Consider the following 23,860-nt stretch of genomic DNA (forward strand, 5'->3'; position numbering starts at 1 on the left):
CAATCGGGTGGGCGGAGACTCAGGAAGAGGCGCGAGTTCCAGGAGAAAGTGGAGAACCGCGGGTTTCAGCCTACCCAGGTTCTGTCCTGCTTTGCTTTAAGGAGGCCTGAAGGCCGCAACTGCTCGCAATCAGAAGAGCCCCACCACCCGTGGAAGGCCCGCCCTTGAGGCTGCTGTCCCCCCACCCCCAGCCCGGCCTGAGGAAGCGTAACCCTGGGACACAGTGGGGCCGGGCTCCAGCCCGCTAGCTTCTGCTTGACCCCGGGGCTCACCTGTAACAGCCTTTCCCCTCAGTCTTCAAGAAGATTAATGGAATTGTGATCACTTAGTAGTCACACCGTCCTCTATTTGCACTTTCTGTCCTCGTCATCATTATTCAGGTTATTCCCTCCACTCTTTACAGTTACCACTTGTCACATATTGCCAAAGGACTTCAAAAATTGACATCGAAGGACTCAGATCTGCCATCTGGGATGGGGGTGGGGGAGCGATTCAGAGGAAAGTGTCTCAGGTTGAGAAGACTGTGCCCCAAAGGGGATGAATAGGACATCACAGTGAAGAGTGTCAGCCTTCCAAGATGACCAGCGCTCCACACTGTCATGTGGGTTTTAGAAAGTTATCACGTGGTGGCCATTCATTGGACTGGAGGAAAGTCTGTAAAAGCCTGAAAGTGTTGTCACAGAGGCAGGACAATTTGCAGAAGTGTGAAAACCCTTGAAAAAAATACTAGTTTTCAGAATCAGGGCCGCTACATAATTTGCAGAGCCCAGTTCAAAATTAAACGCAGTGCCTCTTGTTCAAAAAGAAGTTAAAAAAAAAAAAAGTGCAGTTAAAGGTACTAAAATATAAAGATTTTTCCTTTCAAAATATTTTATTTTTTTTTATTTTTTTGCGGTACACGGGCCTCTCACTGTTGTGGCCTCTCCCGTTGTGGAGCACAGGCTCCGGACGCACAGGCTCAGCGGCCATGGCTCACGTGCCCAGCCGCTCTGCAGCATGTGGGATCTTCCCGGACCGGGGCACGAACCCGTGTCTCCTGCATCGGCAGGCGGACTCTCAACCACTGCGATACCAGGGAAGCCCATTTTATTACTTATAATGATAAGTAAGGGGTAATAGTGATACATGAGTAACACCATAAACCTAAAATTGAAAAATAAATTTTTTTATTGTCATAATTTTATATAATACAATAAATAATAATACCTTGTTAATATGATATCCGATCATTAAATGATTCTGGCTTACTTTTTTTTTAAATTCATTTATTAAGTCATCAAAACATACTTTTGTCAACTTCATTTCCATTGACATAATTAAAAGCTATGACAGTCATTCTTGGCAAATGCAAGATCACAAATAATTTTTTATAATTTTTAATTTTGAGGATCTTTCTGCTGATGCAGTTGTTACTGGAGTTGTTAAGAATATTTTATAGGCTGTCACATTAGGAGAAATTTCTGATAAACTACTTCAAAATATATCAAATATTAGTACATCTAGAACTGATGATTCTTGTGGAACAATTTTTCTAAAAAGACTTAACTCTTCATACAAACCAATTTCATGTGTCTGAATTTAATTTTATATGTAAAGTTATACAGTGACATTTTAATGTTTCCCCTAACATTTTCTGTAACTTGTGGAAGTTGTATAAGAAACTGAGTGACTTCATGATTTGTATATAATTTTTTTTTTTTAATTTGGTTGCACCAGGTCTCAGTTGAGGCAAGCGGGTTCCTTAGTTGCAGCTCACGGACTCCTTAGTTGTGGCATTAGAACTCTTAGTTGCAGCGTGCATGGGGGATCTAGTTCCCTGACCAGGGTTTGAACTCGGGCCCCCTGCATTGGGAGCGTGGAGTCTTAACCACTGTGCCACCAGGGAAGTCCCTGTATATAATTTTAATAACCTGTTTATACATTTGCTTGCTCTATCTTCGATTACAAGGAAAAATTAATTTTAAATTGCCTTCTTCATTAATAATGAAACTTCAGTGAAAATAGAATTCTTTTCTGAAGAATATGATCTTTAAATTTAGTTTATATTTCTAAGCCTGTGAATACTTGCTTTGCAATGCTGCAGCGGTTTTTACAACCAGAGGTTCTAGCTCTAATGAATTCTGATGACTCCCTGATATGCTTTATTGCAACATCCATGTGTATGCTTTAGTTTTGTGATAATTTACTGACATCTTACTGTGTGAGTGCTGGCAGTTCCTGTCCCAGACTTAGGCCGCAGAGCTTATATTTGTGTATATGCTACAGAACGGGCGCTTCCATATGGGGTTCCTTCTCTCACCACAGCCTTGGTGGACTGCTACCATCTTCTACTGCTGCCGATCTGGGCTCAGATCCTGGCCCCTTGCAGCCCCACGGTGTCCCAGATTGCCCAGCCAAATGGGTGCACGTGGGGTGGCCAGGCCAACTGCTCAGCACCCATACCGCCCACTGCCTGCTGTTCTTGATGGCCAGAGCCTGCTTGCTGCCACCTGGTGTATCTTCTCCGCTCATACACATGCATCATCGTCCCACTGGACTTCTCTTACAAAACAAGTTCAAGGAGGGCTTCCCTGGTGGCACAGTGGTTGAGAGTCCGCCTGCCGATGCAGGGGACACGGGTTCGTGCCCTGGTCCGGGAAGATCCTACATGGCGTGGAGCGGCGGGCCCGTGAGCCATGGCCGCTGAGCCTGCGCGTCCGGAGCCTGTGCTCCGCAACGGAAGAAGCTGCATGCTGGCATTAAACCAAAAGCTGGGTCCATTCTGAGAGCAGGGCTCTGTGTGACTGCACAGGTCACGTGCCCATGAGTTCAGCCCTGCCCAGAATACTGATTCTGGCCCCCTCTCCATTTCCCCTTTATTCTATTCTGAATCTTTTTTTTCCTTCTCCTTCTACTCTCTTTGTCAAGTACATAGCTACACTTGACTGTGGGCCTGTAATATTGTGCTATAAGAAGAAATACATATTTGGTCTTCATCCAGTCCCAGTTCCTGGCACAGAGCTCCTAAAATCCTTGGAATTTCTGAATGATATGGGTAAAAGAAATGTCTTTTATTATTCATAATAAGCCCCTTTCAACCACACCTGAGCAGATGTTAATGAGGTGACTTTTGGAAAGCCCCTAAGGATGGGGGATTAGTTCCAGGGGTACCAACCATGTGCTTAGAGGGTTGGAACTTTCAGCCCTACCCCCTGACTTCTGGAGAGATGGGAGGGGCTGCAGATTGAGTTCAATCACCAACAGCCAATGATTTAATCAATCATGCCTACATCATGAAGCCGCCATAAAACTCCTAACCAAAGGGGTTCCAAGAGCTTGTAGGTTGGTGCTGGGAGGATGGCAGGCCTGAAGAGGGTATGGAAGCCCTGTACCCACTTCCACATGCCTTGCCCTATTCATCTCTTCCATCTGACTGTTCCCGAGATGTATCCTTTTATAATAAATAGGTAAAAATAAGTAAAGTACTTTCTGGAGTTCTGTGAGCCATTCTACCAAATTATTGAACACAAGGAGGGGGTCATGGGAACCTCTGATTTATATCTGGTAGGTCAGAAATAGTTTCTGAAGTGACGGCAGTCTGTGGAACTGATCCCCTAACTTATGGGATGGGACCCTAACTCCAGGTGGATAGTGTCAGAACTGAATAGGGTTCGGTTAGGACACCCAGCTGGTGTCAGAGAATTGGTCAGTGTGGGAGAAACCCCACACTTTTAGTGTCACAAGTGTGAGTGGGAGTAGGTATAGAAGAAAACAGTGTTTACCTGCTGTATAGCCCAGGGAACTCTACGTCACTATGCTGTACAGTAGAAGCGAACACAACATTGTAAAACAACTATACCCCGATTAAAAAAAAAAAAAAGGAAGAAAACTGTTCTTTTCTTTTAGGGCCAGCGCTATGCTAGGCACTTTGTATTATCTATTTCACTTCTTCAACGCCTATGGATAGAGGCACTAAGCTGATCCCATTCTACTGAGGAGGAGCTGGGTAGAGCCAGGGTCACACTGGGGCAGAGCCTGAAGCACCGTAGTGCACCCACCTTCAAAACCCATGGCTCTGCTGCGCTCTAGAGCCTGCGAGCCACAACTACTGAGCCCGTGTGCCTAGAGCCCGTGCTCCACAACAAGAGAAGCCACTGCAATGAGAAGCCCATGCACCGCAATGCAGAGTAGCTCCCACTCGCTGCAACTAGAGAAAGCCCGTGCGCAGCAACGAAGACCCAACACAGCCGAAAATAAATAAATAAATTTATAAAAAACAAAAAACCCATGCTCTGGGACTTCCCTGGTGGTCCAGTGGTTAAGACTCCACACTTCTCCTGCAGGGGGCGCGAGTTTGATCCCTGGTTGGGGAACTAAGATCCCGCATGTTGGGCGATGCGGCCAAAAAAAAAAAAAAATGCTCTTAGCCACTTTGCTGCTTTTTGTTGAAATATTTTTATACACTTTCAGTAGTTCACATATCCTTAAAGGCTGTTTTATGCAACAATTCCCCCGGCTCTGAATATTTCTGGATCAGCAAAGGCTTCAGCTTTGGTACCCATCCATCCTCTGGGCTTACCCATCTCTGCTGTCTTCCCAAGCCTGTCCCAATACATGTCCTAGAAATGCTACTTCAAAGGTTTGAGAGAGCTCCGACAAAACCAAAAACCTTTTACTCAAGCTTTTTCCAAAGTCTGCAGGCTTTTCAAGTCACATCAATTGGGTGGTGGCATCGGTTGAGCCCTAGCGTCAACATGGCAGACTCCCAGACCCATCCTTGGCCCTTTTCTCAATCCATACTAGCTTCCTGGGTGAGCCCATCTCGTCTGTTGGCTTTAAACATCCACCGTATACTGACCACTCCCAAGGTTACACCCCCAGCTCAGGTCACTTGTAGATCCAAGCGCCTTTACACGGAGATACCTCGTCGACATCTCCCATTTAACATACTCAAAGCCCAAGTCCTGATGATGTTCCGCCCTGAAACCCAGACTCCCCAGCTCAGTGAACTCCGTCTTCCACATGTTCAGGGTGAAATCCTTGGAGCGGTCCTTGGTTCCCCTTTCTGTCATATTTCACATCTGATCCATTGGCAAATGTTGTCAGCTCTTCCTAATTCTCCATTTCCACTGTGGCCTCTAGTCCAAGCCCTTCTCATCGTTCTCCTGGACCATGGCAGGAGCTGCCCAGATGGCATCCCTGCTTCCACCGTGGTCCCCTCCAGTCTGTTCTCAACGGCAGCAGCCAAGATATAACTATTCAATATTATCATAATCACTGCTGCCACTATACGGTGCTATAATGTGCCAGAAACTGTTCCAAGTGCTTTCTTTACATTAACTTTATATAATCCTCACAATATCCATACAGAGTGAGTACTATTATTATCCTCATTTTACAGATAATGAAACTGAGGCACAGAGAAATTAAATAACTTGTCCAAGAAGGGAGGGATAAATTTGGAACATGGGGTTAATAGATACACACTACTAAATATAAAATAGATAAACAACAAGGACCTACTGTATAGCACAGGGAACTATATTCAATATCTTGTAGTAACCTATAATAGAAAAGAATCTGGAAAAGAATACATACATACATATATGTATATATACGTATATATATACATAAAGCTTATCCAAGGTCACCCAGCTAGAAAATGGTGGAATTGGGAATCTAAAGACCAAAGAATTCTTAATCACTAAGCTTTTAAAATACAGGTTAGAGCTTCCCTGGTGGCACAGTGCTTAAGAATCTGCCTGCCAATGCAGGGGACACGGGTTCGACCCCCGGTCCGGGAAGATCCCACATGCCGCGGAGCAACTGAGCCTGTGCACCACAACTACTGAGCCTGCGCTCTAGAGCCCGTGCTCTGCAGCAAGAGAAGCCACCACAATGAGAAGCCCGCGCACCGCAACGAAGACCCAATGCAGCCAAAATTAAATAAATTAATTAAAAAATAAAAATTAAAAAAGATAAAATACAGGTTAGCTCATGGTCCTCTTCTGCTTAAGACTCTCCAGAAAGTTTTCCTGTCCTTCTGAGCATAAAAGCTGGAGTCTTTACAATGACCTACATGGCCCCACAGGATCTGCCTCTGCCACTTCTCGCATTGCGTGTTCTCCAGCCACACTGGCCTCCTCACTGTGTCTTGAACACACCTAGCACGTTCCTGCCTCAGGGCATTTGCACTTGCAGTTTCCTCTGCCTGGAATGCTCTTCCCCACTCCAAGTCTCTGCCCACATGACACCTTCTCAATGGCATCTTCCCTAGTCATGCCTTTAAAAACAGCAGTCCCCACCCCCACTTTATTTTCCTCCGTAGCACTTTTTACCATTTAACATGTTTGCCTGTTTATTTCTTTACTGTCTGGCTCTCCTCACTGAATGTACATCTCACGAGAGCAGAGATCTTGTCATTGCTCTATCCCAAATACAAAAGTACCTGGCATTAAAAAAAAAGAAAGAGTGGATATATGTATATATATGTATAACTGATTCACTTTGCTGTACACCTGAAACTGACACAACATTGTAAATCAACTATACTCAATAAAAATTTTTTAAAAAAAGGTACCTGGCATAGAGCAATTAGGTGCTTAATTGGGAATTGTTGAGTTACTGAATTGATCTTCCCACCAAACCTCCACTTTTCTCTGTGTTCACCATCTCAGAAAAAGGTGCCATCAGTCTCCAGTTCCCGCCGGGGGTCTTATCCGAGATTTATCCCTCTCTGCAGAAATCCACCCCTGGATCTTATTGACTCAACTTCCTAAATTTTTTTTTTTTTTTTTTTTTGCTCTACGCGGGCCTCTCACTGCTGTGGCCTCTCCTATTGCGGAGCACAGGCTCCAGACACGCAGGCTCAGTGGCCATGGCTCACGGGCCCAGTCGCTCCATGGCATGTGGGATCTTCCCGGACCGGGGCACGAACCCGTGTCCCCTGCATCGGCAGGCGGACTCTCAACCACTGTGCCACCAGGGAAGCCCCCTAAATATTTTTTAAACCATCCACTTCCCACCATCCCTTCTGCCACTTCCTTGGTTCTGCCCTTTCACAACAGATGCCAGGAATGCATACAGTAATACACTGAGTTTGCATATTTTGAATTTTTCTGTGTCTTCTCCACCCCTGCCTCTCTCCATCCATCCCCAAGTCCCCCCAACCCGGGCCCCAACCTGCTCCTCCTGTCTCAGAAAATCCTCCACCATTGGCCCAGCTGCCCGAGCCAGGCACCCGGGAGGCATTCTCAGCTCCCCTCTCTGCCAATCTAAGGCCATTCTTTCTATTTTACCTATTTGGATATTTTGGAAAACTGCCCATTTCCTTTCCTCCTCATGGCCACCATTCTAGTCCAGGCCACCACCCCTGGACTTTTATTTGGGTTTTCTTAGCAGCCTCTTAGTCCTGGTCTCCCTGCCTGCCGCCTGGCCTGGGGTGATCTTCCAAAAACACAAGTATGATCACGTGACTCTCCCACTTAAATGAAGCCCTACTCCTCCTTCCCGTGCACCCTCCCCAGCATTCTGCCACATTCAACTTCAGCCATTGCCCAACACCCCGCAACCCACCCCTTGGTCGTGCTGTTCCCTTGGCCTGAAATGCCTTCTCCCTTCTCTGCCTGCCCAATTCCTCTCCCCTCCTAGACCCAGCTCCGAGGTCACCTCCACTGTGAACTCTTCCCTGACCACCACTTCCCACCTCCCCAGCACTGTGTAATTACCACCTTCCTCACCGGGGGCTCACTCATCCAGTTCTCACGAGCAAGGTCACCCTGGCTGAGATGATTAACAGGCCAAAAAGCAGTTTGGGGGGCCCCAATGGCAAGGGCCTTAGTAAACACCTTCTGTGAATCTGGAACTGTTCGCAGAATCCCAAGGTCAAAGGGTAGATGCATGTGGCATGAGAAGAGGGAGATGGGACTGGGAGAGAGAGGAAGAAGGGACGAGGACCAACACGTTCGGAGCAGATTCTATGTTCTCGTGCTAAGGGCTCTGAAGAAGCTACTTCATTTAAACATCATCACATCGCTGGGAGGTAGTAGGGATTTTAAAAACAAAGGAACTGGTGTATAGGATTTCCAAAACTAATAAAGGTAGCATTTCAAAGCCGTGGGGCAAAGAAGAGACTACTCAGTAGAAGACTTTAATGTGAAATTGGCTATATACTTGGAAACAATCAAGTTGGATCCCTTACACTGCATTAAAACTCCAAATGGAGTAAACACAACCATTTAAGTGATTATTTATGTGAATTTGGGGTAGGGGAGGTCTTTCTCAGCATAACACAGAAGGTGGCCACCAGAAAGGAAAGTACTAAGAGACTTGACTACGTAAAAGTGTAAACGCTTTAGGTCAACAAATTAAGTTAAAAAGACAATGGAAAACTGGGAAAAATACTTCCTACATGTTACCAGAGAGAAATATAGGTTCCTAATCTAAACAGACAATTCACATAGGAAGAAATTTAAATGGGCCAGAGTTCAATTTTTCTAGTAATCAGAGAAATATAAATCAAATCAAATTGAAGTACCATTTAAAATTTACCAAATTAGGGACTTCCCTGGTGGCGCAGTAGTTAAGAATCCACCTGCCAATGTAGGGGACACGGGTTCGAGCCCTGGTCTGGGAAGATCCCACATGCCACGGAGCAACTAAGCCCGTGTGCCACAACTACTGAGCCTGTACTCTAAAGCCCGCGAGCCACAACTATTCAAGCCCGTGCACCTAAAGCCTGTGCTCCGCAACAAGAGAAGCCACTGCAATGAGAAGCCCGCACACTGCAAAGAAGAGTAGCCTCTGCTCGCTGCAACTAGAGAAAGCCCGTGTGCAGCAATGAAGACCCAATGCAGCCAAAATAAATTAATTAATTTAAAAAAATAAATTTTACTAAATTATCAAACATTCATTTTAATAAAATGAGAGCATCATGGGGCGCCATGGGAGAATGCATCATAAAACTGCCGATGGTAGAAACTGTGACAATCGCAAAGGTTATAAACATCTTTTGCATTCTAGGGCAGCAGAGGGGATCTGTTTACAGAGACGATCCTCCCTTGGTTCTGGATTGTTTTGGAAAGACCACTTTCTTGGACCTCTTGGTCAGGCAGCTGTGAAGTAAGAGCTTCCTGCTGTTCTTGGGGACGCCCAAAGACAGCTGCTTTAGACTAAGATGTTAAGTATTCTATTCAGTTACATAAACTGGGTCAGCTAGTTAAAGAACTTTTTTTTCCCCCTTAATCTCGATTTTGGACTGCTCTGTGCAGGAGGGTGCAGGAGAAGGAGGTGAAGCAAGCTTTAGACGGGAGGCCAGGATTTCTTCTCCCCTGGGGTGGGGGGCTGGAGAGGTCTACATGCTGGGCAATAGGGACCCAGTCAAGGGCACTCACTGAGCCCCTGCACAGAGGCCAGTGGGGGCTAAGAAGAAAGCAGGCATGTGGCCCCCGTGAAGAATCCCAGACTGTGGACTTCCAGTTTATTTTTAATTTTTAAATATTTATTTATTTATTTGGCTGTGCTGGGTCTTTAGTTGCGGCCTGTGGACTCTTAGTTACGGCATGTGGGATCTAGTTCCCTGACCAGGGATTGAACCCAGGCCCCCCTGCACTGGGAGCACGGAGTCTTAACCACTGGACCACCAGGGAAGTCCCTGATCTGCGATTTAAATCTGCCTTTTGTTCTCCCCAAACCTGCAGCCAGGTTTTGTCAGGTTGGTGGTAGTTGTGTTTTAGGGAATTCAGGGAGGGTGCTGAGCCCAGAGAAGCCATCCTGAGAGCTGAAGCCTGGAGATGTCACCAGATGGCAGGAGGTTACCCATTTCTGGGGAGAAGGGCAGTGGCCCAGAGGAAGGGAGGTGGCCGAGGTGATGAGTGGCAACCAGGTCAGAGCAGGAAACAGAAAGCATTGCTTGGAAGTCACTGGCAAAGCGAGCCTTGGAAGGCGTGGTCTCCCGGGCTGACACTTAGGTGATTTTCACTTCAGTATTAAAGAGCAGAGTGGCCCAGGGGATGCAGAATCCCAGGACCCCTGGCTGCAGGTTGGAGGCAGGAGAACAGGCCCTTTTATATGCTGGATGACTGGAAACTGCACCTGCAAACTGGAAGACAATTTTCCAATTGCAGCAAAACCTTTTAAAAATGTGCATCTTCTGACCCGACAAAACCATTTCCTGGAGTTTATCAGAAGGTCAAAGAAAGGTAACTGTACAGCAGGGATCTGTGAACCTGGATGGGGAACAAAAACATGACACCTTTATTTCCAGGAACATCTCGATGAAATTTAGCACTTCCTTCACTTACAAATATAGGTAGCAAACCACAGTAGAATTAGCCATACCTGTGGCTTTGCTGTCAACAGAAATCACAGCGTTGCAGAAATCAGAGCGTCGGCCACTCATCACCATTTCAGAGTTCCATCATTATTAGCCCCGCTATGGGATCTTGCTATTAAATGCGTTCATAAGAAGCACATCCATAAGTACAACCCATTTTCTTTTGTTTCATAAGACTATTTTTTAGAGCAGGTTCAGGTTTACATAAAAGTTGAGTGGTGATCATTTTGAAATGTACAGAAATATCGAATCACTATGCTGTGCACCAAGAACTAACATAGTATTGTAGGTCATTATATTTCAAAAACAACTGAACAAACTCATAGAAAAAGAGATCAGATTTGTGGCAGGGGTGGGGGGGTGGGGAAAGGGGGAATTGGATGAAGGTGGTCAAAAGTACAAACTTCCAGTTATAAGATAAATAAGTACTAGGGATGTAATGCACAACCTGATAAATATAATGAATGCTGCTGTATGTTACATATGAAAAGTTTTTAAGGAAGTAAATCCTAAGAGTTCTCATCACAAGGAAAACAACTGTTTTCTATTTTTTAAAATTTTGTATCTATATGAGATGATGGATATTCACTAAACTTACTGGGGTCATCATTTCATGATGTATGTTAGTCAAATCACTATGCTGTACACTTTAAACTTATACAGTGCTGTGCGTCAGTAATACCTCAGTAAAACCGACAGAAAAGAAAATTGAGCAGGAGGGAATTCCCTGGTGACCCAGTGGTTAGGACTTGGCGCTTTCACTGCCAAGGGCCCGGGTTCAATCCCAGGTTGGGGAACTAAGATCCCACAAGCCACGCTGCGTGGCCAAAAAAAAAAAAAAAAAATTAAAATTGAGCAGGAAGGGACTTCCCTGGTGGTGCGGTGGTTAAGAATCCGCCTGCCGATGCAGGGGACACGGGTTCGAGCCCTGGTCCGGGAAGATCCCACATGCCACGGAGCAACTAAGCCCATTAGCCGTAACTACCGAGCGTGCGCTCTAGCGCCTGTGAGCCACAACTACTGAGCCCACGCGCCTCAACAAAGAGTAGCCCCCGCTCGCCACAACTAGAGAAAGCCCGTGTGCAGCAACGAATTCCCAACGCAGCCAAAAATAAATAAATTAATTTTTTAAAGAGTGTTAACAAAAATTGGGCTTCCCTGGTGGCACAGTGGTTGAGAGTCCGCCTGCCGATGCAGGGGACACGGGTGCGTGCCCCGGTCCGGGAAGATCCCACATGCCGCGGAGCGGCTAGGCCCGCGAGCCATGGCCGCTGAGCCTGCACGTCCGGAGCCTGTGCTCCGCAACGGGAGAGGCCACAACAGTGAGAGGCCCGCGTACCGGGAAAAAAAAAGAAAAAAAAAAAAAATTGAGCAGGAAATACAGAAAGTTCCCACATACTTCTCATCTCACTGCCCCCAGAGTTTACCCTATTATTAATGTCCTGCATTACTGATACATTGGTTACCATTGTTAAACCAATAATGATGCATTATTATTACTACTTTTAAAAAATTTATTTTGTTGAAGTACAGTTGTGTTAATTTCTACTGTACAGCAAAGTGATTCAGTTATACATATATATATATATATATTCTTTTTTATATTCGTTTCCATTATGGTTTATCACAGGATATCGAATATAGTTCCCTGCTCTGTACAGTAGGACCTTGTTGTTTACCCATTCTATATATAATAGTTTTCATCTGCTAACCCCAAACTCCCAATCCCTCCCTCCCCCACCCCCTTTCTCCCTTGGCAACCACAAGTCTGTTCTCTATGTCTGTGTGTCTGTTTGTTTCATAGATAAGTTCATTTGTGTTATATTTTAGATTCCACATATAAGTGATATAAAATGGTATTTATCTTTCTCTTCCTGACTTACTTCACTTGGTATGATAATCTCTAGGCCCATCCATGTTGCTGCAAATGGCATTATTTCAATCTTTTTTATGGCTGAGTAGTATTTCATTGTATATATGAATGATACATTATGCTTAACTAAAGTCCACAGTTTACATCAGGGTTCACTCTTTATGTTGCACATTCTATGGGTTTTGACAAATGCATAATGTCACGTATCCACCATTACAGTACCATATAGAATATTTACATTGCCCTAGAAATGCCCTGTGCTTCACCTATTCCTCCCTTCCTCTCTCTTCCTGAACCCCTGGAACCACTGATTTTTTACTGTGTCTAGTTTTGCCTTTTCCAGAGTGTCATATAGCTGGTATCATACAGCACGTGGCCTTTTCAGACTGGCTTCGTTACTTAACAATATGCAGTTAAGGTTACTCCACGTCTTTTCATGAAGCTTAATAGCTCTTTTTTTTTTTTTGGCCGTGCTGTGCGGCTTGCAGGATCTTAATTCCTTGACTGGGGATTGAACCCCGGGCCACAGCAGTGAAAAGTGCAGAGTCCTAACCACTGGAACGCCAGGGAAGTCCCAATAGGTCATTTCTTTTTATCTCTGATAATATTTCCTTGTCTGGATTCCCACAGTTCTTTATCCCTTCATCTACTGAAGGATATCTTGGTTGCTTCAGTTTTGGCAATCATGAATAAAGCTTCTATAAATATCCACGTGCAGGTTTTTGTGTGGATGTAATTTTCAACTCATTTGGATAAATACTAAGGTGCGCAGTTGCTGGATCATATTGTGAAACTATGTTTAACTCTGTAAGAAACCACCAAACTGTCTTCCAAAGTGTCTGTGCCGTTTTGCATTCCCACCAGCAATGAAGGAAAATTCCTCTTGTTCTACATCCTTGCGAGCATTTGGTGGTGCCAGTGTTTTGGATTTTAGACATTCTAATAAGTATGTAGTGGTAACTCATTGTTGTTTAATTTGCAGTTCCCCAAAGACATGTGGAGCGTCTTTTCATATGCTTATTTGCCATTTCTGCTCCAGGTTTAATCGTAAGCGTAGGTGATGCTTTCTGTAGGAAGACTATCCTCCCCCACTGTTATCAGTTAGCCTTTGCTGTGTAACACACTATTCCGAAACTCAGTCGTTTATTTATTTTTAATATTTATTTCTATTTATTTATTTGGTTGTGCTGGGTCTTAGTTGCGGCAGGTGGGCTGCTTAGTTGAGGCTCCAGGGCTCCTTAGTTGCAGCACATGGGCTCCTTAGTTGTGGCATGCGAACTTTTAGTTGCAGCATGCATGCGGGACCTAGTTCCCTGACCAGGGATCAAACCCGGGCCCCCTGCCTTGGGAGTGCGGAGTCTTAGCCACTGCTCCACCAGGGAAGTCCCAAAACTCAGTGGTTTAAAATAAACTCACACATCTGTGGGTGTTGCGGGGTTCAGCTGATCACGGCTGGGCAGGGCTGGGTGGGGCTGGGTGCTTCAGGCCACAGCCAGCCTGAAGACCCGTGGGCTGCTCTGTTCCATGGGTCTCACACCTTCTTTGGACCGCTGTAGCCCAATTTTAAAACATATTTTGATAAATGTGTTTCAGGATAATTGGTTTCCTTTGCAAACTTTGGTATATTATTTTATGCATTTTAAAATATTATTTTGGGGGGTGGCAGGCTTCTCCTGGTGGCCAGGGGCTCTCTTGCACAGAGAAGGTTAAGAAATCTTGGTCTACAGGGATACCCCATGCAACCTGGAGTTGAATCCTGAGGAGCAGGAAACAACCAAGACATCATGCAAGGGAAACTGGTTAATTAATCTTGGTTGTATCTTTACAATGGAATACCATGAGGGAAATAAGAACTTTATTGTAGAAGAATAATGAAATAAAACATTAAAATTATATTCAGTGGAAAAAACAGGTTATAAAATAATATGTACAGTGCTATCCAACTGCTTCCCTGCACCCCTGGTACCTACTGACCTGCTTTTGGTGACTACAGTTTTGCCTAAGAATTACTCATTAAAGAAAATAAACAATTGATGAGATGTTTAGAGAAGTTAGCTGAATTCCCTAAGGTTGGGCACCTCCTCCGGGAAGCCTTTTGGATTCTCCATCCTCTTTATTCCTCCCCGCCCCCACCCCATCCAGCGTGTCTGTCCTTCTACGCCAAACCCAGGGTGTGTTTTTACTAATCACTGATTCAGGTTCATCTCTCTCTCTCCATTTGCTTCTCAAGGGCAGGGGCTCCACGTTACTTACCTTTCAACCTCCAGCACCTTCTATAGCAGCAACAAGGCCATTTATGGAGTACTCATTGGGTGCCAGGTGCATGCAAAACTCCTTACCGACGTCTATTCTATCTTCCCAGCAATCCTGAAAAGAGGATGGTAAAATTCCTTCCATTTAACTGATGAGACAAAGAAAGCTCAGAGAGGTTAAACTACTCATCTGAGGTCACACAGTAAAGGGCTGAACTGGGACTTGAACCAGGTCTGTCCGAGTCCAGAGTCGTGCATATACCGCCCTCTCTAAGGGTCTGATGCACGGTAGGTGCTAGGTAGGTATTTGTTGAATGAGTGGCTGGATGGAGGGCCATGCAGCTAGCAGTGTTCTAGCTGAGGCTCAAACACCGGTCCTCCTTTTTCCATAGCCCTCTGGATGCTCAGGAAAGACACCTTTTGCCCTTTTCTTTGTCAGCTCTGACCGTCTTCCAGCAAACTCCCCTTCCTTTGGGCTCCTGAAGCCTGGGGTGGGCACTGGGGGTCTGGGGTCTGGGGTGCTCAGGGAGGGGTCTGGAGTGCCGGAAAGGAGAGGCCTTGTCTCCAGGAGCTGCCAGGTGGGGAAACAGCTTGCAGATGGGCAGCCTGGTGGCACCGGGCTGGACTCAAGGAGGATCTGCTTCCCTTGGACGGCTCGGAAGCCAGGAGTCTCCACAGACAGAGCTGAGGGGCAGATGCAGGAGGGAGGTCACGACTGGGCCCTGGGGGTGGCTGGCCAGAGGAGTCCCCCGCACAGATATCCTCCAGAGGGTTGAGCCACAGGAGGCAGGGACAGGAGCCACAGGACATGGTGTTGTCCGCGAGCACCTGGCCATGGTCAGGAGCTGGAACCGAGCCGGGGAATGATCCCAGCCTCGGTCATGCTGCTGGCTGGGGGCCGGGGCACATTCCTGCAGGAGTTGGCTTCCTCTTGTCACGCTGGGCCATTTCCAGGGGTTGGCAGGGACCAGAGGAAGTCAGATCCACCCGGGGCTCTAAGGGGCCTGCGTTAAGTTCCTGGCTCTGCCACATTCTAGCTGTCACTTGAACTCCCTGGGCCTCAGTCTCCCTCTCTGTAATAAGAGCACCACCTTGCCTTTCCCAGTTTGGACATCTTTGCATACATTCCCCCGTGTGTTGTGAACCCACAACACTGTGAAGTAGGTATTATGGCTCCACTTTAGAGAGGAATTCACACCGTCATATTGGATTAGAGGCCCACCTGACTCCAGTATGATCACATATTAACATATTACATCTGGGACTTCCCCGGCGGTCCAGTGGTTAAGACTTCGTGCTTCCACTGCAGGGGGCGTGGGTTCGATCCCTGATTGGGGAACTAAGATCCCACATGCCATGCAGCACGGCCAAAACAAAACAAAACAAAACATATTACAACTGCAACGACCTATTTTCAAATAAGGTCACATTCTGAGGTACTGGGGATTAGGACTTCATGAATCTGGGGGGACACGATTCAACCCATAACAACACTGTCATGAAGTAGGGGGTCACAAAGACAGCCCTTGAAGCAAAGGAGCTCCACTGCTTCCTAGCTGTGTGACCTTGGGCAAGTGACCTAACTTCTCTGGGCTTCATTTTTCATGACTGTAAAATAGGGATTGTGCATATCACTGACAGACGGCTCCAGCTGCTGCCTTTCCAGATCCACCCTCATGTTCCTGCCGAGGTTGCAGGAATGGACTGCTCCTAACTAGTGACTGAGCAGAGGGGAGCTAACTCGGGCTGGTCCCCACGAGACACAGGATGCCTTTAACCAGGACTCTCCAGGTCACCTGACTGACACTTTCCTATGACTGCACTACCTGCCATCTGAGACCCTTCTCACTCAACCCCCCCCCCCCCCCCCCACCCCCAGGAGTCAGACCTTTAGACCTGCATCATGGTCTGATGGCATATCCCAGACAGGGGTAATAGTAACACATTCCACGGGAGTGGTTATGACAACCCTGCACACGAAGTAATATGTGTAAAGCACTGAGAAAAGTGCTTGGCACTTGGTACGTGCTCAATAAAAGTTCATTCATTCACAAAGCATTTATTTAGTGTCTGCTATGTGCGAAACACTGGGGTTGCAGAGATGAGTAAAACCTAGTCCCGGCTTTCAAAGAGGTCACAGCATCTTTGAAGAGGTAAACCAAAGTGAAGATAGCAGTAGTGCACAGAGAAATCGAAAGCACGACGTGGGGGTGAGCGTTCTGGAAATGATCTTAAAGGAGTAATTCAGGGGAAAGTAAAGCTGCGAACGTGAGGACGCCTGGGGCCTTCTCCACCACCCACAATCCACCCCGCGCCCAGGAATCACAGAGATCAGAACGATCGGCCTCAAATCCAGATCTGATCACATCCTTCCCCAGCTGCCAGGCACCTGGAGGCCCCCAGACACTTATGGTTCACGAAGCACCGCTGGTCCTGCCCCTGCCTCTGCTCCAGCTTTGGCTCAGCCTCACCAGCACTGAAGCCAGACAGACCATCGCTTCAGGCTTTAGCTGCCACCTTTCTTTCTCTACCAGTTGTATGCTCTTGCAGGTACCTCTGCCTGGAACACCCTTCCCTTCCATATCATTTGACCACCTCCTATGTATCCTTCAGGCCTCAGCTAAGATGTCACTTCCTCTGGGAAGCCTTCCCTGATTTCCTAAGTCAGAGGAGGTGGCCCTCTTCCGGGTCCCCTAGCCCCATGCTATACTGCTCTGCCAGGGTCTGGTTCCTTGTCTGTTTCCTCACAGGACTGTGAGTTCCTTCAGGGCAGGAACTGTGTTTACATTTCTATTTTTAATTTCTTATGAAAAATTTCAAACATACACAAAAAAGGGAGAGAACAGCACCATAAAATTCCATTCACGCATCACCCCAGATTATACTGATTTTGTCCCACTGGTTCTATCTCCCTCCCCTTGTTTTCTTTTTTCCCCTTTGCTAAAATTGTAAAGCAAATCATTCCCTCCCCCCCCCCGCCATGTATTTCACTGTGCTTCTCTAAGAAATTTAATGAATGGTTTTCAATCATATGAATGACTGCTGCCAAGCTGTTTATAATAGCCCCCAACTGGAAACACGCTTATCAGCTAACATCTGAAAATGAGGGGGTGCTCAAAGGACTCTGATGCATCCTTTCAGATGGTCAGTATGAAGACCACACAGCCCCACGGAAAAATGCTTGTGACTAAGAAAAGCCCAGAAAGGCAGAGAGCCCAGCCCAGGATGGCCTCTGCACTCTCTCTTGGCGACCAGGCCAGATACCTGCCTGGGTTCCCAGCCAGAACGGAGAAGGCAGAAAGGAAGGTGAGGATGAGGGTGCTGGGATGTGGGCGAATCTGCTCTTCTCTCTTCCAAGTATTCTTCAGCGTCTTCAACAGCACCTTTCCAAGCTGTTACCTGCAAACCAGATGCGCTGCAGGGCTGTGTGGGAGGCTGAACAAAGGACTGATGGCATCTCCTGGCTCCATGGGGAGCTTGCTGGAGCCATAGAAAGCCTTGCTGAAGACCTCATGACAAAGGGCGGATCCAACCCCCAGGCACAGCCCTTCTCAGTTCCCAGAAGGTGGCCAATGAGCTACATGGCTGTTTGTTCTTCTGCTGTTGGGGGTTTGGAAAGGCCACGGTGTGGTGGCATGGAGTTATCTGATGTCCCGGGCCATGTGTGTGCTTCACTGTGCATCGGGGCCCTTGTCCCCGCCAGGTGGCTTGTCCACCTGGGCACCTGGAGCTTGCTCTGGCCATTTAAACAGTTATCAAGGTCAGCAGTTGTGACATCTTTGTTCCTTGGCAGAAGCATGACTTGGACTGATGGCAAACCCTGACCCACAGGGCTGTCCTGGGGAAAACAGGATCCACTTTACAGCTTGGTTCCCAGGCACGGTGACCCCAGAGAAGGGGGCCTGTCCCCAGCGGACTTCCTTGGATCCACCCCTACCCCTTGGGAGCTCAGTGTCCTGCAAACAGGAGGCGCTGACTTAATGCTTGTTCTCCCAAGTGCCATGCTGAGCCCAGCGTCTTTTTGCTCCCTGGAAGATCAGACTCGAGGAATTTTGGAAAAAGGATCCATCATGGTGCATTGGTTAGGGGGTCAGGGGTGGAAAGAGGCATTGGGGGGTTATCTAGAAGCCCCAAGTCTAGTCCCAGCTCCCCTGTAAGTCACTTGGGGACCTTGGGACTGCCTGTCCCCTACTTGCCTCATCTACCAATGTATCCATTCATCTCTGACTCTTCAATTAATTTGATGACACACACAGTCACTGAGAAGCTTCCCCAGGGCCTACGAGGAGACCCAGAGCTGAAATGCCATAGTTCCTGTCCTCGGAAAGGTCACTCCAAACAATAACTGTGGTTTTTTTTGCGGCACACGGGCCTCTCATTGCCGTGGCCTCTCCCGCCGCGGAGCATAGGCTCCGGACGCGCAGTCTCAGCAGCCATGGCTCACGGGCCCAGCCGCTCCGCGGCATGTGGGATCTTCCCGGACCGGGGCACGAACCCGTGTCCCCTGCATCGGCAGGCGGACTCTCAACCACTGCGCCACCAGGGAAGCCCTGTGGTTTTAAATGATCAACAAGTGACTGAGGGTGATTCTTGGTGAGGGAATCGATGGAGTTCAGGGCAGGCCACCTCCAAACATGCCACTCTGGCATATTGATTATTTTGAATTAAAGTTTCTTGGGAAACAGCCGGTGCAAGAACATGCTTACCCTCCTTTGTCCCCCTGAAAAAGCAGGAAATAAATCTCCCATGTGAAGATACCCTCTACCAGGAGGAGAGGAGGCATCCTTATCGCCAGAGATAGCAAATTCAAGGTCTCAAGGCCAAGAAGGCTGTATAAACAAACTTTGTTACTTCATTAATTTGCTACCCCAAGCAAAAAGGCTTCCGTGTTGTCAAATCTTCACAAGTAATTGTTTCTTTGCCTACAAGGTATAAAAGCTGCCTGCTTTAGTCACTTCTTTGAGCTTCATATGTTTGGGGCTCCTGGACGTTCGAAATTAAATTTGATTGTTTTTCTCCTGTTGGTCTGTCTTGTGCCAATTTAATTATATTAGACCAGCCAAAGAGAACCTAGAAGGGCAGAGGGAAATTTTTCCTCCCCTACAGGATCAAGAAAAATGTCAAGGGCTTTCATTTGCTAAGGGTCTTGAAGATGGAGCAGAAGTTCACTGGGCAGGCAAGTGTGGGAACAACAGGGACAAAGACGGAGGCAGGAAACACGTGGTTGTCTGAGAAACTTGAAGAAGTTATGCCGAGGCTTAGCTGGGAAGGGCCTTGGCAGGTCTGCTTACTTCACTGGTTGCCAGGAAAGGCCTTGGTGTCTCCTACTAACGTGTTTTTACCCACAACAGCAGGACACTTTTTTTTTTTAAATTTTGTTTGTTTTTGGCTGCGTTGGGTCTTCGTTGCTGCGCACAGGCTTTCTCTAGTTGTGGCGAGCAGGAGCTACTCTTTGTTGTGGTGCACAGGCTTCTCATTGTGGTGGCTTCTTTTGTTGCAGAGCACGGGTTCTAGGCGCACAGGCTTCAGTAGTTGTGGCACGTGGGCTTAGTAATTGTGGTGCACGGGTTCTAGAGCGCAGGCTCAGTAGTTGTGGCGCACGGGCTTAGTTGCTCCGCGGCATGTGGGATCTTCCCAGACCAGGGCTTGAACCTGTGTCCCCTGCATTGGCAGGCGGATTCTTTTTTTTTTTTTTGCGGTACGCGGGCCTCTCACTGCTGTGGCCTCTCCCGTTGCGGAGCACAGGCTCCAGACACGCAGGCTCAGCAGCCATGGCTCACGGGCCCAGCCGCGGAGCGGCATGTGGGATCTTCCCGGACCGGGGCACGAACCCATGTCCCCTGCATCGGCAGGCAGACTCTCAACCACTGCGCCACCAGGGAAGCCCTGGCAGGCGGATTCTTAACCACTGTGCCACCAGGGAAGTCCCAGCAGGACACTTCTGACACCAAGTGTGTGGTTCCCCCAGCCAGCAATTCTCCAGCTCTCTGCAGACACCAATGGGGCACCCTGTAATTTAATTCATTCTAATGCTAAGTATCTGGAGTCAGTGCAGACCCCACAGGTTAAGGGCCGAGTACACAAGACTGTCCCCCTCTTCAGTTGCAAGTAGAGATTCCTCAGGTTACCCACATTTCTGTACAATTTGGCTACAAATCAGGGATTCCCTCCACCCCCTCCTCACCTTTCATAATTTGCTGTAACAGCTCACATAACTCAGGGAAACACCTTACTTCTGCCGGGTTATTACAAAGGATACAAACAGCTACATGAAGAGGTACATAGGGTAAGATCTGGTAGGGTCCACAGAGAACAGAGCTTCTGTCCCCATGGAGTTTGGGGTGTACCACGCTCCCAGGAATTGCATGTACTCACAACTCAAGCTCTCCAAACCCCTTCGTTCAGGGTTTTTATGGAGGCTCCATTACATAGGCATGATTGATGAAATCACTGGCCACTGGTGATTAATTCAATTTCCAGCCCCTCTCCCCTCCCTGGGGCAGGGGAAGGGGGACTGAAAGTTCCAATCCTCTAATCACAAGGTTGGTCCCTCTGCGATTAACCCCCAACCTGAAGTTATCTAGGGGCCTCCAGACACCAGTCATTCATTAACCGTAAACTCCAGTACAGTGGAAAGCTGCTCGTTACGACAAACAAAAGATGCTCCTATCACCTCTGTCAGGAAATTTCAAAACCCTTTCAGAAGCTCTGCGCTAGAACTGGGACGAAGATGAAATATACATGTCTTATTATATCACAACATTGCAGAGTCAGACCTGAGTTCAAAATCCTGACATTTCTATGTTGGATGACTTGCTGAATTGGAGTTTCCTGCTTTATAAATTAGGAGATTACAATACCTATCTCACCAGGTTGGAGTGAGAAGTAAATAAGTGTATGATGAAAAAACATCCAACAAGTTCCTGGCATCCAGTAGGTGCTCGATGCGTGTTTATTCTCTTTTAAAAAATTAAAGTTTAGGGCTTCCCTGGTGGCGCAGTGGTTGAGAGTCCGCCTGCCGATGCAGGGGACACGGGTTCGTGCCCCGGTCTGGGAAGATCCCACATGCCGCCGAGCGGCTGGGCCCGTGAGCCATGGCCGCTGAGCCTGTGCGTCCGGAGCCTGTGCTCCACAACGGGAGAGGCCACAACAGTGAGAGGCCCGCGTACCGCCAAAAAAAAAAAAAAAAAAAAAAAAATTAAAGTTTACTCTGAATGTAACAAACATCAGCACCTACCACAGGTCAGGTCTCCCCGTGGCATCTCATTTAATCCTTGCAGTCATTCTGTCAGGTAGATTATCACTCTCATTCTACAGAGGAGGATACTGAGGCTCAGAGAGGGCAGGTGGCTTGTTCAAGGTCACACAGGCGACAGGATATGGAGCCGGAATTAGAATGGAGTGGGCTGGACTCCAAATCTTAATTCTTTCCAGACTCTTCCTCAACAGACAAACCACCAGGCCTCAGCAACCCCGTTCATGGCAGAGACTGCACATAAGCTCCTGGTATCCATTTCCCAATCTTTTTTCAGTAACAGAAACTGTAGTTGGTCACTTTGTAGTTCAGTCCAAAGCCTTCATTTCCTGACCTCCCTTTCAGTGAGATATGGCCATGGTGCTAGGTTACTGCCATTCAGATGTAAGAAGAAGCATCATGAGGAACCTCTAAAGTCTCCTTAAAAGGGAAGGGAGATGGCTTGCAAGTAAATGTTGATTTGAAAAAAAAAAAAAAAAAAGGAGGAAGCAAATGCCACCTTCCTACCTTTCTTTTTCCTTCCTGCTGGATGAACTCAGACTAAATGACTGGAGCTCAAGCAGTCATCTTGGGCCATGTGAAGCTGTGCTGGTAGGACAGCAAGATGGTGAATCACCATCCCAGTCCTAGACTGCCTCCTTCTTCCCTCTTCTGAATATCAGCTCTTCTCTATTAAGCCTTTCCTTCAGCATTTAAACAGGCTCAAGTTTCTCCCAACCTAAAAGAAAAAACTCTTCTCAAACCCATGTTCCCTCCCACCAACTGGGAAGAACCACCTATTCTCAAGGTCTTTGTGTCTCCATTTCCCAGCCATTCCTCAACTCACTGCATCTGGGTTTCTGTCCTACCATTCCATCCGAATTGCCTGGGCCAAGGGCCTCCAGACAGCTAAATCTAACAGGCTTTCTTCGGTTACCTTCTAACTGGATCTCTCAAAAGCATGTCATGTTGCTGCCCATGCCCCCCTCATCTTGGGTTCTGTGCCACCTCTGCTCCCCCTGCCTCTCTAGCTGCTCACTCTCTGTTGGCTTTGCTTATTAACCCGCTGCTCTGAGCTCTAGTCTTCTCTAAGGAATGATCTGACTTCTTTTCTTGCATGTCTCAAAAGCAACTCAAACTCAACATATCCAGGGAATTCCCTGGCGGTCCAGTGGTTAGGACTCTGCGCTTTCACTGCCGAGGGCCGGGGTTCAATCCCTGGTCGGGCAACTAAGATCCCACAAGCCACGCTGCACAGCCAGAAAAACCCAACATGTTGAACATTCTCCCTCTCCTCAGACCTAGTTGTTCTTGCCAGAAATCTGGGAGAATCTTTGACACATCTCTTCCCATCATCACCCACAACCAATCCATGGTCAAGCCCTGACGATTTCATCTCCTAAATAAAGTTCACCACCATCAGCTGACACAAACCACTCTAGGGACTGTTGCCTGGATCCAGTACAACATTCTCCTAATTAGTCTTTCTGTCTCCACGCCAATCCTCTTCTAAACACCAATTTTGTACACAGTAGTCAAAGGGATCTTTCTACCAACAGGGTCATGTCAATGGCTTGCTCAGAAGTCAACAACTTTCCTTTGTCCTCCAGACAAATAGCCCAACTCCTGCCTGGGGCTAGCAAGGTCAGAGCCTGCCCCCTACCCCCTTCACCTCACTCCCCCTCCATCTCTGTTCCAGCCACAGCGGCCTTCGGTGACACCCATGCTTCCTGAACCCACCCGCTCCCTTTCCTCGTGCCTTGTGCACTAGCTGTCCCCTCCAGCCCTTCCTCGTCGCCAGTTACCTGCCACACTGCCACGCCTGCCACATGCATAAACTCCCTTCCCAGTAAGCAGCAGCATTCGAAATGACTTACGTATGTAAATGTTGTCCTTCCCAATTAACATGTTAGCTTTTGGAGGGCCTGTCTTGCTTGCTGCTTCACCCCAAAGGGCCAGGCACAGTCACCCAATGAATATTTATTGAGTGAATGAATAATTCGCCCTCTCCCGCCCCCATAGTGCTCATAAAGTACCCTAATCCAGGGTCTTAGGAGCCCCACCTGAAAGGGATCCTGAAGAAAGTTCTGTAAATAAAGATGAAGAGGGGCTACTACATAAGGAAGCCGTCCTTCCCTTTATCTCTTACGGGAGAAATGGTGGGAGAGCGCGCCTGCGCACTCGCTTCC

General features: G+C 47.4%; 1 long non-coding RNA gene across 1 annotated transcript; it reads right to left on the reverse strand.

The window, feature by feature from the left end:
* Positions 1 to 8,879: 8,879 nt before the first annotated feature.
* On the reverse strand, positions 8,880 to 23,780 carry LOC114885360. Its single transcript, XR_003791085.1, has 3 exons — positions 23,549 to 23,780; positions 14,439 to 14,552; positions 8,880 to 10,205 (listed from the first exon to the last, which is right to left on the reverse strand). It is a non-coding gene; the product is annotated as an uncharacterized LOC114885360 (long non-coding RNA).
* Between the last annotated feature and the right edge of the window lie 80 nt (positions 23,781 to 23,860).

This window comes from Monodon monoceros, unplaced genomic scaffold, assembly GCF_005190385.1.
Source record: "Monodon monoceros isolate NGI ecotype Baffin Bay Population unplaced genomic scaffold, NGI_Narwhal_1 Super_Scaffold_6, whole genome shotgun sequence".
In the NCBI taxonomy this organism is placed as follows: Eukaryota; Metazoa; Chordata; class Mammalia; order Artiodactyla; family Monodontidae; genus Monodon; species Monodon monoceros.